Source organism: Trachemys scripta, chromosome 19 (assembly GCF_013100865.1).
Source record: "Trachemys scripta elegans isolate TJP31775 chromosome 19, CAS_Tse_1.0, whole genome shotgun sequence".
Lineage (NCBI taxonomy): Eukaryota > Metazoa > Chordata > Testudines > Emydidae > Trachemys > Trachemys scripta.
In genome coordinates, this window is record NC_048316.1 from 11,488,249 (window position 1) to 11,502,842 (window position 14,594).

At 52.3% G+C, this 14,594-nt stretch overlaps 1 protein-coding gene across 3 annotated transcripts in view; it reads right to left on the bottom strand.

Annotated features, from left to right (window-relative positions):
• The window catches only part of CASZ1 (castor zinc finger 1), a 263,137-nt gene that overhangs the window by 217,774 nt on the left and 30,769 nt on the right, over window positions 1–14,594 (bottom strand). For all 3 annotated transcript variants that reach the window (XM_034753250.1, XM_034753247.1, XM_034753248.1), the window contains exon 2: window positions 1,353–1,496. The gene's annotated coding sequence lies outside the window, so the exon portion shown is untranslated. The remainder of the gene's footprint in view (window positions 1–1,352; window positions 1,497–14,594) is intronic.

Here is a 14,594-nt window from a genome sequence, read left to right on the forward strand (position 1 = left end):
CACCCTCCCCTCCCCGACTTTTCTGTCCTATGGCCTCCTCTGACTCTCAGTGGCCCTGGATACCGGCAGAGCAGTATTTCATTGGGGGCCTACAGGGAACGTGACCTGGGGTCTCCAGAGTGTTGTGAGGATGCATACATCCACTGAGCCCCTCTAAAAATGAGCATCATTCAGATGTTTTTCGCTATTCTCGCCTCTCAAGGCTGCCATTAGGGTGGCAACAACTCAGGAAGGTAAGCTCTGGCAAAATCATCCTCACAGAGTAGCCACTACCCACACCTCCTCCAGTCAGCAGCTAACCCGATATGGCAGCCCCTTCCATGCCCCTAACCCCCTGGCCATCAGAGAGACTAGTATTATCCCACTGCCAGTGGCAGATACTGCATATGTCCTCTCCTGGGTCATGCTGCACCAGTCCTGTTTTAGGGAAATGTTTGAAGGACACTACTGTTTGCACCACTTGGCACAGCCCAAGGTACCTCCGGTGCTATCCCATGGGCCCTCTGGCGGACTGCCAGGCCAATGGACCACCAACACCACATAAAACACTACTGTGTTTGCCCACAGCAGAACAGCTGAATCTGGCGCCAGCAATGAAGAGGTTAAAGTGGTTTTTAAACAGGCAGAGTCCCACCCTCACAGCCAACATGACCTCCAGCGTTTGCATTGGCGTTACAGACCCTGGAGCTTCCCAGCACAGACCTTCCCAAGCTGGGGTCTCCAGTTACATCCAAGGCTGCCTCATGTCCTGGCTGTTCAGGCAGAGGAACTGCTTCCAGCTCTGCCAGGCAGATCCCCCAGCCAAGAGCCAATGCTGGACACTCAGGAGAAAGACTTCAGAGTCTGACAGGTGAAAATCAGCAGCCGTTGATTTAAACCAGGTGTAAGAACCATGGAATCAAACATCATGACCTGCCCTCTTCTATCCCCCACTGAGGGAATCCATCGTCTGGAACCCATTACCCAGGAGATACCCCACCCTATCAGCCACAGCCCTGGTAGCTAACACAGGAGCAGTTCAAAATGACCCATCCCTGTCTGAAGTGCCATCAAACCCTCCATCTTGTGCACAAATGGGCTGCATCATCAGGGACACATTGTACCCTCAGCGCTGGGGATGCTGCAGTCCTGCCTGTAAACCACCCCAAAGCAAACCCCTGCCATGGTGAATCCATGACCCACAAACAGACTCCACCACTCCAGCTCCTCAACTTAAATACAGTCTCTCCACACCAAAAATGCACCCCAGGGGCCCTAGCAAAGCCCGCAGGGACTCAAAAGTCACCCAGAGCCCACCCAGATTCTGGTCGTAGCTCAAACCAAGAGGAATAGATTACAGAAGAAGCCAGTACCTTGCATCCACAAGTCACTGGGCTCGAAGTCCATTCCAACCTACACAGCCGGGATGGGAATCAGGAGCTTTTTTCCCCCGGAGGTCCTTGATGGACACAGCGTGAGTCTGATGAGTTCCCTTCACTTGGTGAAGTCTCTTTGCCCTGAGGAAGGGAAATGAACGGTTTATTATTTATCCAGCCGCTGCATAACACACGCCCAATCAGTGCCCTGACTGGGTACCAGTGGCGACCCGCAGAACTCAGCACTCGCTCAGCCACAACAAGCCAGCTGGGGGAGATGTAACAGACCTGGCCCGTCTTGGCACGGCACAGCCATCTTGTGAGACAGCCAATCAGAGGCCAAGTTACAGACCCTTACATGATCACCAGTTGGGTGCTGAGCCACAGATCTCATGCAGCCATGAGACCATCAGACCATCGCACTCTAGGGAAGAGCTGGGTAATAATATATATGGAGATATACCTATGTCATAGAACTGGAAGGGACCCCGAAAGGTCATCGAGTCCAGCCCCCTGCCTTCACTAGCAGGACCAAGTACTGATTTTGCCCCAGATCTCTAAGTGGTCCCCTCAAGGATTGAACTAAAACCCTGGGTTTAGCAGGCCAATGCTCAAACCACTGAGCTATCCCTCCTCCCTACAAAGATACAGGCCCTACTACCATGCCACATGCTGAAAAGGGCTTCCCCTGTAACCTCCTCAGCAGTGTTTGCTGCCCCCGTAACACAGCAGTTCCACCCCCCGAAACATACAAGTCATTCACTATGACTTGTATTGCAGAAGCATGGCTCTACTGTACAAGGTGCTATACATCCACACAGTGACAGAGAGCCCCCAACCCCGCAGAGCCTGCAATCTAGCCAGAAAAGAAAGTACAGTAGAACCTCAGAGTTGCAAATGCCTTGGGAATGGAGGTTGTTCATAACTCTGAACAAAATATCATGGCTGTTCTTTCAAAAGTTTACTGATGAACATTGACTTACTACAACTTTAAAACTTTACTATGCAGAAGAAAAATGCTCCTTTTAACCAGCTTAATTTAAATGAAAGCACAGAAACAGTTTCCTTACCTTGTCAAATCTTTTTTTAAACTCCCCCCCCCTTTTTTTTTTAAGTAGTTATGTTAACACAGCACTGTATTTCCTTTTTTTCTTTTTTGTTCTCTGCTGCTGCCAGATTGTGTACTTCTGGTTCCAAATGAGGTGTGTGCTTGACCAGTCAGTTCATAACTAGTGTTCGTAACTCTGAAGTTCTACTGTATCATTATTTGCAGTTCACGGGGGGGGAACCGAGACACACAGAGATTAAACGACCTGCCCAAGGTCATAGAGTGACTCTGTGGCAGAGCCTGGAACAGACAACAGATCTCTCAAGTCCCAGACCACGGTCTTCAACACTAGGCCACCCTTTTCTCAACTCTAACTTCTCTTGGATCTATTACTCCACCTCTGCTACATTTCTTGCCCTCCTCCCCTCACATGCCAGGACCATAACCACATAAGCCAATCACAATCCATATTCTTCTTTAGAGGGAATACAAAATTTGAACAAATGTTTACGTTCTTTACCAAAACAAACTGAAACAAAAGAAAGTTCCTGCCACAATATTTGATTGGAGCATCAGGCTGATCTGGGAGGTGGGATTTCTAGGCTAGGGGTTTTTTTTTTTTTTATTTCCATCAGATAAAAATAAAATCAGCAAAACAAAAGGGGGGTTGTTGAGATCAATTCGTGATAGGTGCCGGGCCAAAGAAAATGGAGCCAAAGAAGTCAGAACCTTGCAACCAGCAACCTTTGTGTCAATTTAAGCAAATATTGTGGCGTTTCCATGGCAATCCCTGTTTTGAATATCCACTACACTCATTTTTTAAAAGGGCTTTTCCTGTTTGCGTTTCAACTTCCAAACCTGTAAATATTTTCAGCCTTAGCACATACCAACCCCGCCACCCCTGAAACCAGAGATGCTCACAGCTGGGACACAGAGTCCCCTCTTTGTGATGACCCAAAGTTGTGAAAATTCCCACCCAAGTGCTGGGTTAAAGCAACGTTTGGTGCCTGGCTCCCGACCCACCGATGCTGGCAGTTTCAGCACTGGGGCCAGACCTCTGTCTTGCTCTCTGTGTGACGCAGCAGCAGGTACAGGAGCCTGTTTATTTTCTTTGACAAAAACTGATGAGTGAAACCAGTCGTCACGCACATACGGTGCTGAAAGCACTGGGCTGAGCCAAGCATAATGCCAGCAAGCATCCTCCATCCAGTACAGCTCACACCGGACCTGCAGCCTCCTCCACTAACCCTACTGCACAGAACTCTGTCTCCAAAGAGCCCCACCACTGCACCCCAGTTGTGACCTGCAGCACTCCTGCTATTCCAGGGCCTAGTCTGAGCAGAAGCTGTCAATCACATTGAATCGTGCCAAACAGTAGCGTGCACAAGGGGAACTAGGAAGAGACCAACTTCACCCTCTCTTGTGTAAGGATTTGAACTCACATCTCCAAAAAAAAAAAAAAAGCAAAGCAGCTGAGTGCAGGTTTGCACATAGCCAAGACCTAACTCTGGGCTCCTTGTCTCCAGGAGAGCACACAGCCTGTCACTCCCTGACAAAGGGTCCCCTGGACAAGCGCGGTATCACTTGTCAGATCTAAGCACAAGGACCCTGCCCACGATGCACAGAGTGCCAGACACATCTGGGAAGGAATGCCCCACTCAGCAGGACTGCAGGTGCCCAATGCTGCATGAAAATGCCCACTGCAACTCTGCCACAGATACCCAGTCCAGCCTGGGGACGCTCATTCAAAGACACCCAAGTCCTGACGCTCCACTCCTGCTCTGAGATTCCAGCCCCTCCCAGAGCCATGGCAGTGAGCTGGTTAATTACAAGCTTCCTGGCTGCAATGGAGTCGTGCCAGGCCCCGAGTGTTAGTTTAGTGTAATTTTTGGGAAGTCAATTTCCTCTGAGTTTTTTTTTTTTCTTTTTGTTTTATTTTTTAAAGGGTATTTTTTAAATGGAAACATTAGCACGTTCCGATGAGCGTGAGGACAGGGGCCTTTCGTCCGCCAGGCTGCAGCGGCGCCAGCACCCTTTCTAGGCACCGTACTACGTGCCCACGAGAACCCCGGGGAAAAATAAAAGGTGACGTCAAACCTACAACGCCACCCACTAAAGGGAGCGGCCACTTAGCCCAGCTGCACCCGTGTCACTCCACGGTCCTGACAGCTCGTTCAAGATCCTAGGGCACTTCAGATAGGAGCAGATGGGGGATGAGCCCCAGTGTCCTGGCCAGACTCCAACTCAGGTAACCCTAAAGCGCCGCAACTGGATATTTTATCCCTTCTTCATTCCCTGTCATGAACAGCTGTGCAGGGCAACTGTTAAACAGCTGCCAAGTCACATCTCAGAAGTGGCTGCATTTCAGAGGTGGCAGAAGTGAAGTCTATAGTCCAGAGTGCTTTGGGATCCCTGCTACCTCGATGCCACAGTGATGGTGACCGGCCCTTTATCAACATTTAGCAGGAAAAGGAATAAAGGGCCTGTAGGATTGTGATTTATTGTCACTGGGTCCCGCGAGCAGTGCTGGGCAGGGAGAATGCAATGGGCTGCCCTGTGGGGAGCCCGGCTTGCAGCAACGGAAGTGCCTGCTTTGCGCTGCCAAGCAGGGAAGCCAGCTGATTGATGGGCCTGGCTCAGCAGGCACTCAGAGTAGAAGCAAGGCAGGAGGCCTGGTCCCGGAGGCAGGGACAGGGCATGGGGTGAATGGGAAATCAGCGCCTCTCCTCTGATCAGATACAGAACAGGACTGAGTGGGCCCAAAAGGTGAGCCCCCACCAAGTAGCTCCGCTCAGCCAGAGAGCTGGCAGCTCGGATCGAAGCGCTGCGGACATACTGTGAGGCTAAGGAGCGTGACCCACTCCATCCAATGCCAGCCAGGCACCGAGTCCAACACATGAGCGCCCCTGGTGGCCACTGTACAGTTGCCCTCCAGATCAGACTTAGGCTTCCTAGCAGGGAAAGCTTCCAGTCCTCATGGAGCTTCCCAGCTAGGCGAGAGGGGAGCCACGGAGACCAGAGCCAACACAGGATCTGTGATACGGGATCATCCCATCTCCACCTGCTGGAAAGAGGTTCAGCTCAACAGCAGGCAGGATGGTCTTGTGATTAAGAAGTCGGCCTAGGGCTCAGGACACCTGTGCTCTCTGTGACTGTGGGCAAGTCACTTCACCTCCCTGGGCCGCCCCATGCCATGGCGCTGACCATAAATCACCTCCCCGCAGGTTGCGAGGCTAAATGACTGTTTGTAAAGCCCGTCAGGCCCCTGTTGAAAGGGGCCATGGAAGTGAAGGGCATCCTCTCTCTGACCATTGGCAATAGTCTTTCCTTCTATGATTACATAGCTGTGGATGGGTTAACCCCTTCTGTTGGGGTGAAGCTAAAAATGCTGCTATAGGCCTGCCCCAGTTAGGGGCTGCCTAGGGTACTGGCGTCCCATACAGCACAGACAACGGAGTAGATCAGCAAGGCTTAAAGCACACAGACGAACGCGCTAGACACAGGGATCAGAGAACACCTGATGCGACACATGACCAGGCCACACTGAAAAGTGAGTGGGCAAGGCTTGTCCGCGTCATCCTTTGGTCCACCTCTGAATAAAGCCCACCCGGACGACCCCGCCAGGAGCTGCCGGTGTGTCTACGGGCACAGGGAGAGGTACCAGGCAGTGGAAGCTGCTCGTGAGTAACATGACACTGCTTGGAGGGGAGCATGGTGCTAGAGGCTGACCACGGAGCCATACCTGCTCCACTTGCCCCACAGCACCAGGAATGTAGAGTCCCCTTGAGGGAGCTCTGGGGAAGCACTAGCCTCTCAACCCTCTCAGAAGACAATCGTGAGACCACAGAAGACCCCCTGAAGTTTCCAGAAGGCTTTACAAATGGGTTTCTGTCTGGCCTCTGTACTGCTCCCTCCTTATCTCCCCCTTTTTAAAGATCTGGGGCCAGATCCTCAGCTGGTGTAAATCAGTGCAGCTCCCCTGACTTCACAGAAGCCGGGCCAATTCGCGCCCACTGAGGATCTAGCCCTCCAAGTTACTGGAGCTGCCAGTTCTTCCCTTTGATAATTCCAAGGGTGACTTTCCACCAAACAGCAGTGCAGGCTCAGCCACGCTTACCGACTGCCCCGAACACCAGCAGAGCTCTTGGCACAGGACTGGGACCCTGCTGGAGCAATGCTGGGCGTACAGTCAAGCCGCCTCTTTGCTGAGTTTCTTCCTCTCTGTTGACAGATACAGCCACAGTAAATTTACGAGAGCTTGGGGGGTTTTAACCACTGTTCGTGCAGGAGCAGTCAGCTTTTGGAGAGCTGCACTATACAGTGCAATGAGTTCACAGAGATTCAATGGACTGCCTGTGGCCAGGGAGGGCAGAGAAGCAGGACAGCCCTGCCTGCCCAGGGGTCAATCAGATACGGTCAGATCTTCACTTGTTGCTGTGAAGATAAGGTACCTCGGGTACAAGCCAGTTTTGCCTCCCTACTTGTACGTATCACCAGGCTTTACTGCGAGAGAAGGAGGGAAAAGAAATCAAGATCTCCTACATTTGGGCATCAGCAGCCCAGTGAGAGCAGGGACGGGGGAGGTACAATGCTGTAAAAGCACGCCAGCAGCAGAGCGTTCATTGACGACGCATGGTTGCCAACCCTCCAGGATAGACCTGGAGTCTCTAGGAATTAAAGATTAATCTTTAATTAAAGATGTCATATGATGAAACCTCCAGGAACATATCCAACCAAAACTGGCAACTCTAGATGCCAGTTCTTACACTAAGGCCATTGCAGTTTTCCTCGCCTGGGAGGGGGAGAAGCCGCCACTTCTACACATCCATCTTCAGAGGTGGGGATGAAAGGATCAGTGGCAGGAGAATACTGCCCCATCAAGGAGAGAGAGAGAGACACACACACACACACACCTCTCCCCTAGTGCAGGTGGGCTCAGGCTCAAATGGGCGGAGAGCTGGCAGCCTTAAAACCTCCCCAAACCCGAATAACGGAGCCACAGCCCAGCATAACGTCCAGCCACCAGCAGCATACCAGACGGAAGGGAAGGCTCTCACGTGAGAAGAGGCTTGAGGCCTACCTGCTTCCTTCTCACAAATGGAAATGGAATACACCCCCAATTGATCCTCCCTTTACACCAAGCCTACAATGTACTATACATAAGCAACAAGTCTCATAGTCTAAGCAGACTGAGGACAGAGTTTGGCATTAGGGTGATGGATTCCTGAATGGAGTTATCAATGTCCACCAGAACTTCCATTAGGCTGGCGGGGGACACAGCAGTCCATACACATGGCCTGGTGTAACACCATTGGTTTCAGTGGGCTCACGCCAGCGATGAATTTGGCCCAGCAAACATTTGTGGATGTCACTGTGGTCAGCCTTCTCCTTTAGAAGATCCCACTGAATGGACACAAAAACTAAGGGTGAAATTCTGGTCCCACAAAAGTCAACGGCAAAGCTCCCACTGACTTCAGTGGAGACAAGATTTCACGCAAAATATCTTTCTCACTCCAGTAGCAGGAGTTTCGCCAAGGTCAGGGTGCAGACTGTGTCCAAGGAGAGAATTCTCCTTCTCCCCTAGTTGGAGGATGACTGCTGGGGAGCACTGCCGGAGCAGCTATGCATCTGTTACCTGTCCCGGTCTTCTCTCCCCATTACATTATCATCTCAGACTCTATTTGATCTGAGACCACAAGCAGTGGAAACAGATAACTGAGGTGCAGTAAATTTCGGCACAATGGTAGCAGACATGGGGCATGCGAGAACTCCCTCCGCTCCCCTCAAAAGTCCCCTGTTCCCCCTACTCCCGGGAGCAATTTTCTATGCAACAGCACGGTTGCATTCCCTTTGCTATCTCCTAATAAATATCATACTAAGCGAGATGAATATCTCCTTCCCAAACCAAGCAGCATGACCCACTTTCTGAATCAGGGCAAATACAATTGGGCCCTGGAGTCCTGGGCCCCTCCCAAAGCCAAGAGATTTTGTAACAATTACAGCAACAAGAAGAAATAAAAAAGTATTAAGTGATTAAAGAGCACAGTGGTAGAACTGCAGCCATTGGGTAATTCTTGATATATTCCCTGCCATCCTACGCTCTGGGCCATTGCCTAGGACACTGAAGCAATGGCACCCCCCACATCACCCCATATGCATGTGTGTGCGTGTACATATACACACTCACTCACTCTCTCCCTTCCACTGTCCTACATTCCTCAAAAGTAACAGGTCCAATTTCAGATTCTGGCTAGTGGCCCAGGCGTGGACAAAGGCTCCCATCCTGCACACACACACCGCAGACCTGCCCCTCCCCCTGGGAAAGTTGTGGTGGAACAGGAATGGAGGTTTCAAATTCTACCAGAGCACGCCCCCTTCTTCCCCTCCCCTGCCCCAGTTCACAGCCCAGGGGCATTTAACAGTGCAACTGTGCCCATGGAATTCCAGAGCCAGCACCCAGCAAGAGCGTCAGTCACAGCTGGCGATGTTGCCCCTCCTTCCCACTCCTTTCTCGGCTGCCACCAGGTGAAGTCTCTTCCCCAGCTTGTCTCTCCAAACCTGCTGCCTAGTGCCCGCGGGAAGGATGGGGGCATGGAAAGCGGGGAGTGAGGTGCACTGCAGGTGCCCAGTGCTTTATGGACACATTACAAAGAAAGGCCTCTGCCCCAAGACTCTCACCCTTTGAGCCAAATATTTTCTCTCTGGTTTGCAAACCAGCTACAGCTGGAAGGGTGGAGTGAGGGGGGCCGTACCCTGGTACTAGATACATTGGTGCAGCACCACTGGTTTCCATGGGGCTCTTCAGGCTCAGAGTCTGACGCGGTGGGTATGGAAAGCAGAGCCCAGCAACCCGACCTGAAGCTGATGGGACCCGACGACGAGTGTTGGCTTTGGGGCGGCTCTCCTCCTCCTGCCTGCGGGGCCAATGCTGCAGCGGGTGCATGCACCTCTCCTGCTGGCCACCGCAACCTCGCTGCACTGTAAGCCCCATAGCCTCTCTCTCCACAGCACACACAGCGCAGCAAGGGGCAGTGCTTGGCGGGTTTGGGGCTCACAGCCACTGCTGTACCAACCTCAGGGGCAGGAGGCGGCAGCAGCACCACCGATTCAGAACTAGGGGTTAAGGGTTGGACTCGGATTGGGTGGGTTGAGTCCAGTTGGGGCTTAAAAAAAGAGGCCCAGGCAGACCTCTCAGGGAAAGCAATTGAAAGGGGGAAGTGGGGGAGATGTCAGTATTTCTTTCATTGACTGAACCCAGAAAATTATCCAGCCGACGGAGAGCTGGGGGGAACGTGTCCTGCTGACCTCCTCTCTCTAGCTCGGCATTTACGCTAAGCTTGTTGCTATAAGCACCCTACTTCCTGTGCCCAGCTGGCACTAGGAGAACAGGGCAAAGGGTCACACATTAGGCAGGCTACCTCCCCCAAGTGGCACTATGAGCCTCTGGCACCCACCATCCATCTAGTACTAGTTTTTAACATGATGGCAGTGCCTAGAGACCCCGACTGTGCTAGGTGCTGTACAATCACAGAGTAAGAGAGTCCCTACCCCAAAGAGCTTATAATCTCATAGACAAAGGGTGGGAGGGGAAATCGCGGCACAGAGAGGCGAAGTGACTCGCCCAAGGTCAAGCAGCTGGTTAGTGGCAGAGCTGGGAACAGAACACAGGTGTCCTGCATTCCAGTCCAATGCCTTCCCCACTGGACCACACAACAGCCTAGCAGCAGCTCTGATTTCATGAAAGTGTCACACATTCTTCTCTCTGAGGGGTACAGCTGGGTCTCCTCAGCCCCCCTTGGCAGAGTGAGACAGGGGCTAAAGCGGACTTTAAAATTATTGAGGGAACTATTTTAAAACAAAATAAAACAAAGGAAAACCCTTTTACCCAGATTTTGGAGATTAAAAAAAAAGGCAGAAAAATCCTCATCTTAATACAAAATTATATCTGATGTGTCGTGGCATGAAAATGTTTTTCACAGCATTTTTCCAGTGTGATCTCATGCGCCCTGTAAATGGGGTACGCCCAAAACACCAGGTATTTTATGGGACACAAACAGAGCAAACACATACACAATTTAAAAACTAAACAAAACATGGGATTGGTAAATATTTAAATTAATCAGAGCTGGCATCTGTAGTGGCTCCCCTCCCTGAGAGACATTTGCAACATAATAAAAAAAAAAGAATAACATGACCTTTTCCTTTGTGTTTGTTAGCTCATTGCAGTTTGGGGGGTTGGAGCCATCCAGGCGCTTCCCAGGGTGGAGTCCAAAGAGAGAGAGCAAGGGGCTTTCTCCCTGCCTGGCACTGGGGGCTTGGGGCTGGCTGCATGAACCAGTGGGGATGGATCTGGCCAGGTGAGTTGCTCCGACCTGTATACCGTCTCACTCCATGTTTCATTATTTTTTTCCTCCTTTTCATTTTAATTGTTGGAGGAGTTTACAGAGCGGTTTGCCAAAAAACAATCGACTCCAGGGAACAGCTTACACAAAAAAGGGTGTGTCGCCATAGTGAGGCCGGGGAGCCATGGAAACCACCACCTTTTTGCATTAGCCCAGGTGAAACCAAAGCTTTGTGGATGGCTTGTGAAACCCACAGCGATCTGCTGGCAAGTGAAACAACGCACACACACACAGCGTGCACGGAGCAGCCAAGAGTGTGCACCCTGGCACTAGCGCCCAGGTGTGCGACTCACCTGCATAAAAGCTTGACCCTCACCTTCCAGTCGTGCCATTTTATTCTGAAGTGCCTGTCTCTCTCTCACACACACACAGGTGTGTTCACACTGCATCTCGTTCACATAGTCAAAGAACACATGCATAAGCATAAACACGCGCACACACACACACTCCTTCACAAAGTCACCAATGAAGATACCTGAAACCAGACAGACCCAGCCCAGTACAAGTGTGGGCGCACACACACAGATATGATCACACAGGTGTGCACACACAATACCGTATACAAATGCATGCCAACGAAGAGCCATGCCAACCAGCCACATGATCAGATAAACATGGACACACACACACACACACACGAATAAATGTTACAGATGATGAGCAGCGACTGTGCCTTGTGTTTTCATTCCAGACCACAAAAGGAATGAACAAAGAGGGAGCAAAGAAAAGACAGAGGGGAACAGAACAGGTGTCTTCCCAGGCCAGCTCAGCTAGTGGCACAGCGATAGGAGTGTGCAGGCTGTGTGTGTTTGGACACAGGTAACTCTGGGAGTGGAGGAGATGTTTTCCTTGTTGGGCGGACCGTGCCTTACATACGAAGGCGGCTGGCTGGTGAGGGACTCTGGCTGCATTCTTTACAATCTTACAAAAGAAAACAGAGAATTCCTGAGAAGCAGCAGCTGCCAGCCCGATTGCACCGAGAACAGAAAACAACAAAATAATGGAGAGAAAAGGGAGTATCAAAAGCCACCTGGGCCTCTCAGTATCTCTCACCCAGGAAAAGGAGAACACCACAAACGGGGACTCTCAAAGTGGCAGCGTCAGTGGCTTCCCACCCTTCAGCTCCAGACACTTGCTGACATTGTCAAAAATGTACAACGTTGAAAAAGGGGTTAGTCACTATGGGGTAGAGTTCGGCCATAGGCAGGCTCATTAAAGGAATGAAGTGGTGCTCAGGCCTCTGCAGAGGGCTGGTGGTCACCCAGCAGCCTCCCGACCTGTTCCTTCTTCACGCAAAACCATTCCAAGTTCAGCCAGAGAAGCCAGCAATGGACAAAGCCCCAGTGGAGCCCTCCCCCAGCCCATTCCCAAGGCCAATGCAGGGTGTGGTCTAGCATTCAATGGAACTTTGGGCTAAGGAGGGAGGACCAGGCCACAATGGGCAGGGCTGGCTCCAGGCACCAGCCCACCAAGCTTGTGCTTGGGGCGGCACCTGGAGGGGGCGGCGCGGCACAGTGCTCTGGCCGGGCTCTCCGCCCTCCTCCCGGGGCTCCGGCCTGTTGGGAGGAGCGGCCCGCGGCCGGGCTCGGCGCCCTCCCGTTGCACTGGGCAAAAAAGCCTCTGGCGGCAAAAAAGCCAGAGCTGGCCCTGACAACGGGCTTAAGAAACGTCCAGAGACTTGGAGAGAAACACAAGGTTTCAGGCCCTTCCAAAGTGTGGAACAGGTCTCAGAGCCGGCGGGGGCGAGCAGTGGCTGGCTTTACTGGGCTCCTCCCCATTTGGGTGGTGGGTTCGATTCTGCTCATTCTCCTGCCAGCGGTCAAAGTTCAGGTCACCATGCTGTCACCCCCAACCCAAGCACCAAAGCATGTGCTATCACGTCCAGCATCCAATAAACTCCCGAGAAGCACTGAACCCTAGAGCTAGAGCAAGAGAGAATCCCCTTTGATTAAAGCAGAGTCAGGGAGCAGAGCTGAGTCTGCACATATCAACCCCTTGTACCGCTCCAGCATCCTCAACCCCTCGCCACACTTTAATCAGCAACATGGGACCAACGCGGGGCTGCTGACAGGTGCCTAGAAGGAGCCATTCTTGGGCAGCATTGCTTGATACATGACATGGAACAGACAGAGCACAGTGTCCCGATGCTTTTAAAAGATCAGTGCCCACCTCCTGGCTCACACATCCACCCAGCCTGCTCCTGAGTCCTGCCTGCCCCATAACCCAGATGTTGGCAGTGTCAGCCTTTATCTGGGGACTGTGCCAATGTCAGCAAGCAACCTGCGTTCAGGCCAGGCCGGGACTGTAAGATCAGCGTGGAGATTCCGAGGGGAGCAGTTTAGTTTTCTGAGGGGAAGTTTCCGGGGCTGGGAGGCATTTTCGGATGGGGTGACAGACTACAGTGGAGACCCCCTACAGCAGACTAACCCCTTGCAACCCAGCTCAGCCTCCTCCAGCCAAAGGACAAACAGACACACCTGCCACCAAGCCCAGGAGCTGAGAGGGAAACCGAGGGCTGATGGAGTTTGGGGAAGACCCATGCAGAGTGGGGTGAACAGCGGGATGAAGATGGTGGTTAGGAGTGAGGGTTGTTTTTTTACCCACAACCCCCTTCCTACCAGGCCATGGATGTCACTGGCTATATTTTCTCTAGGCATCAGGAAAGCCGATCAAACCTGGCGTAAGAAGGGAAAAGTCCATTTACTTCCAGACACCCACTTACACCAGGTCGGCATTTGGCCCACGGGCTTTCTATTGAGATGAACCACTACCCGCCCTGCACCCAATAGCTCCTTTGTCCTTCCATCCAAGGTGCCTCACAGAGATCCATTAACCCAACCCCACCTGCCATCCAACCAGTCAGCACCACAGCTGAAGAGGCTAAAGGCCAAGTTGGCCACAGCCCTACCGAGTCACACGGCGACAGCAGCCAGGAGTAGCAGCCAGGGGCTCTAGCCACTAGCCCACACAGCCCCTCTATACCATACCTCAGCAGAATTCACTGCCCCCGAAGAGCAGGGTTTGGAGGCTCCATGAGGAGCAGGTCCTTTCCTCAGGATAGAGAGACGGTACCAGGCCTGAGGCCTAGCAGGCCAGGGGAGGTGGCGAGTACCAGTAAGGCTTGGTGCGTCAGCCTTTCTGGCATCGACCTCCCAGACTCATTCAAATATTGCCTTTTTTTTTTAATTTAATGTTCCCTGTAATTCATCCATCCCAAAAGATAATCAATAGAGCCCGTAATGAAAATTTGAGCCATATTTTATGATTCGCTGCAAGAGAAAGGGCCACATCAGCAAGACTGGCCTTGCAGCATCGTTCTCACCCACCTGCCTGCTGGCTGGGCCTCCCCCCCACAGGGCCACCAAAGGGGGCAGCCCCACCAGGGAAGGGCTCCCTGCCCTTCCCCTTTATTGACAGTAAGGGCTCTTTGGACCTGCTGTTTAAAATGTGTATGTGGCGGCGGGAAGGAGGCTGGACTGACACACCTGAGGGATTCCCCAAGGCATCATTCATGCTTCCCAGTCCTGGAGAGAGCCAAGTGACCCAGCCTGGCCCTGGATGGATGAGAATGCTGTTGTGTGGGATCTGCCGGCAGGATCTGTCACCGAGCTTCCTGCCATAACCCTCTGATCCTCAGGGCTGCCCCTCAGGGAGGCTGGTCTTGGGGCTCCTCCCCCAGGGGGCAGAGGTCTAGGGCCTGCTGCTCTTCAGTCTGGACTGATGCCAGGCCATGGCAGGGCTGGGACACTCGCCCCGTAGAGCTCTAGTGACTGGGAGCAGCAGCTGTGT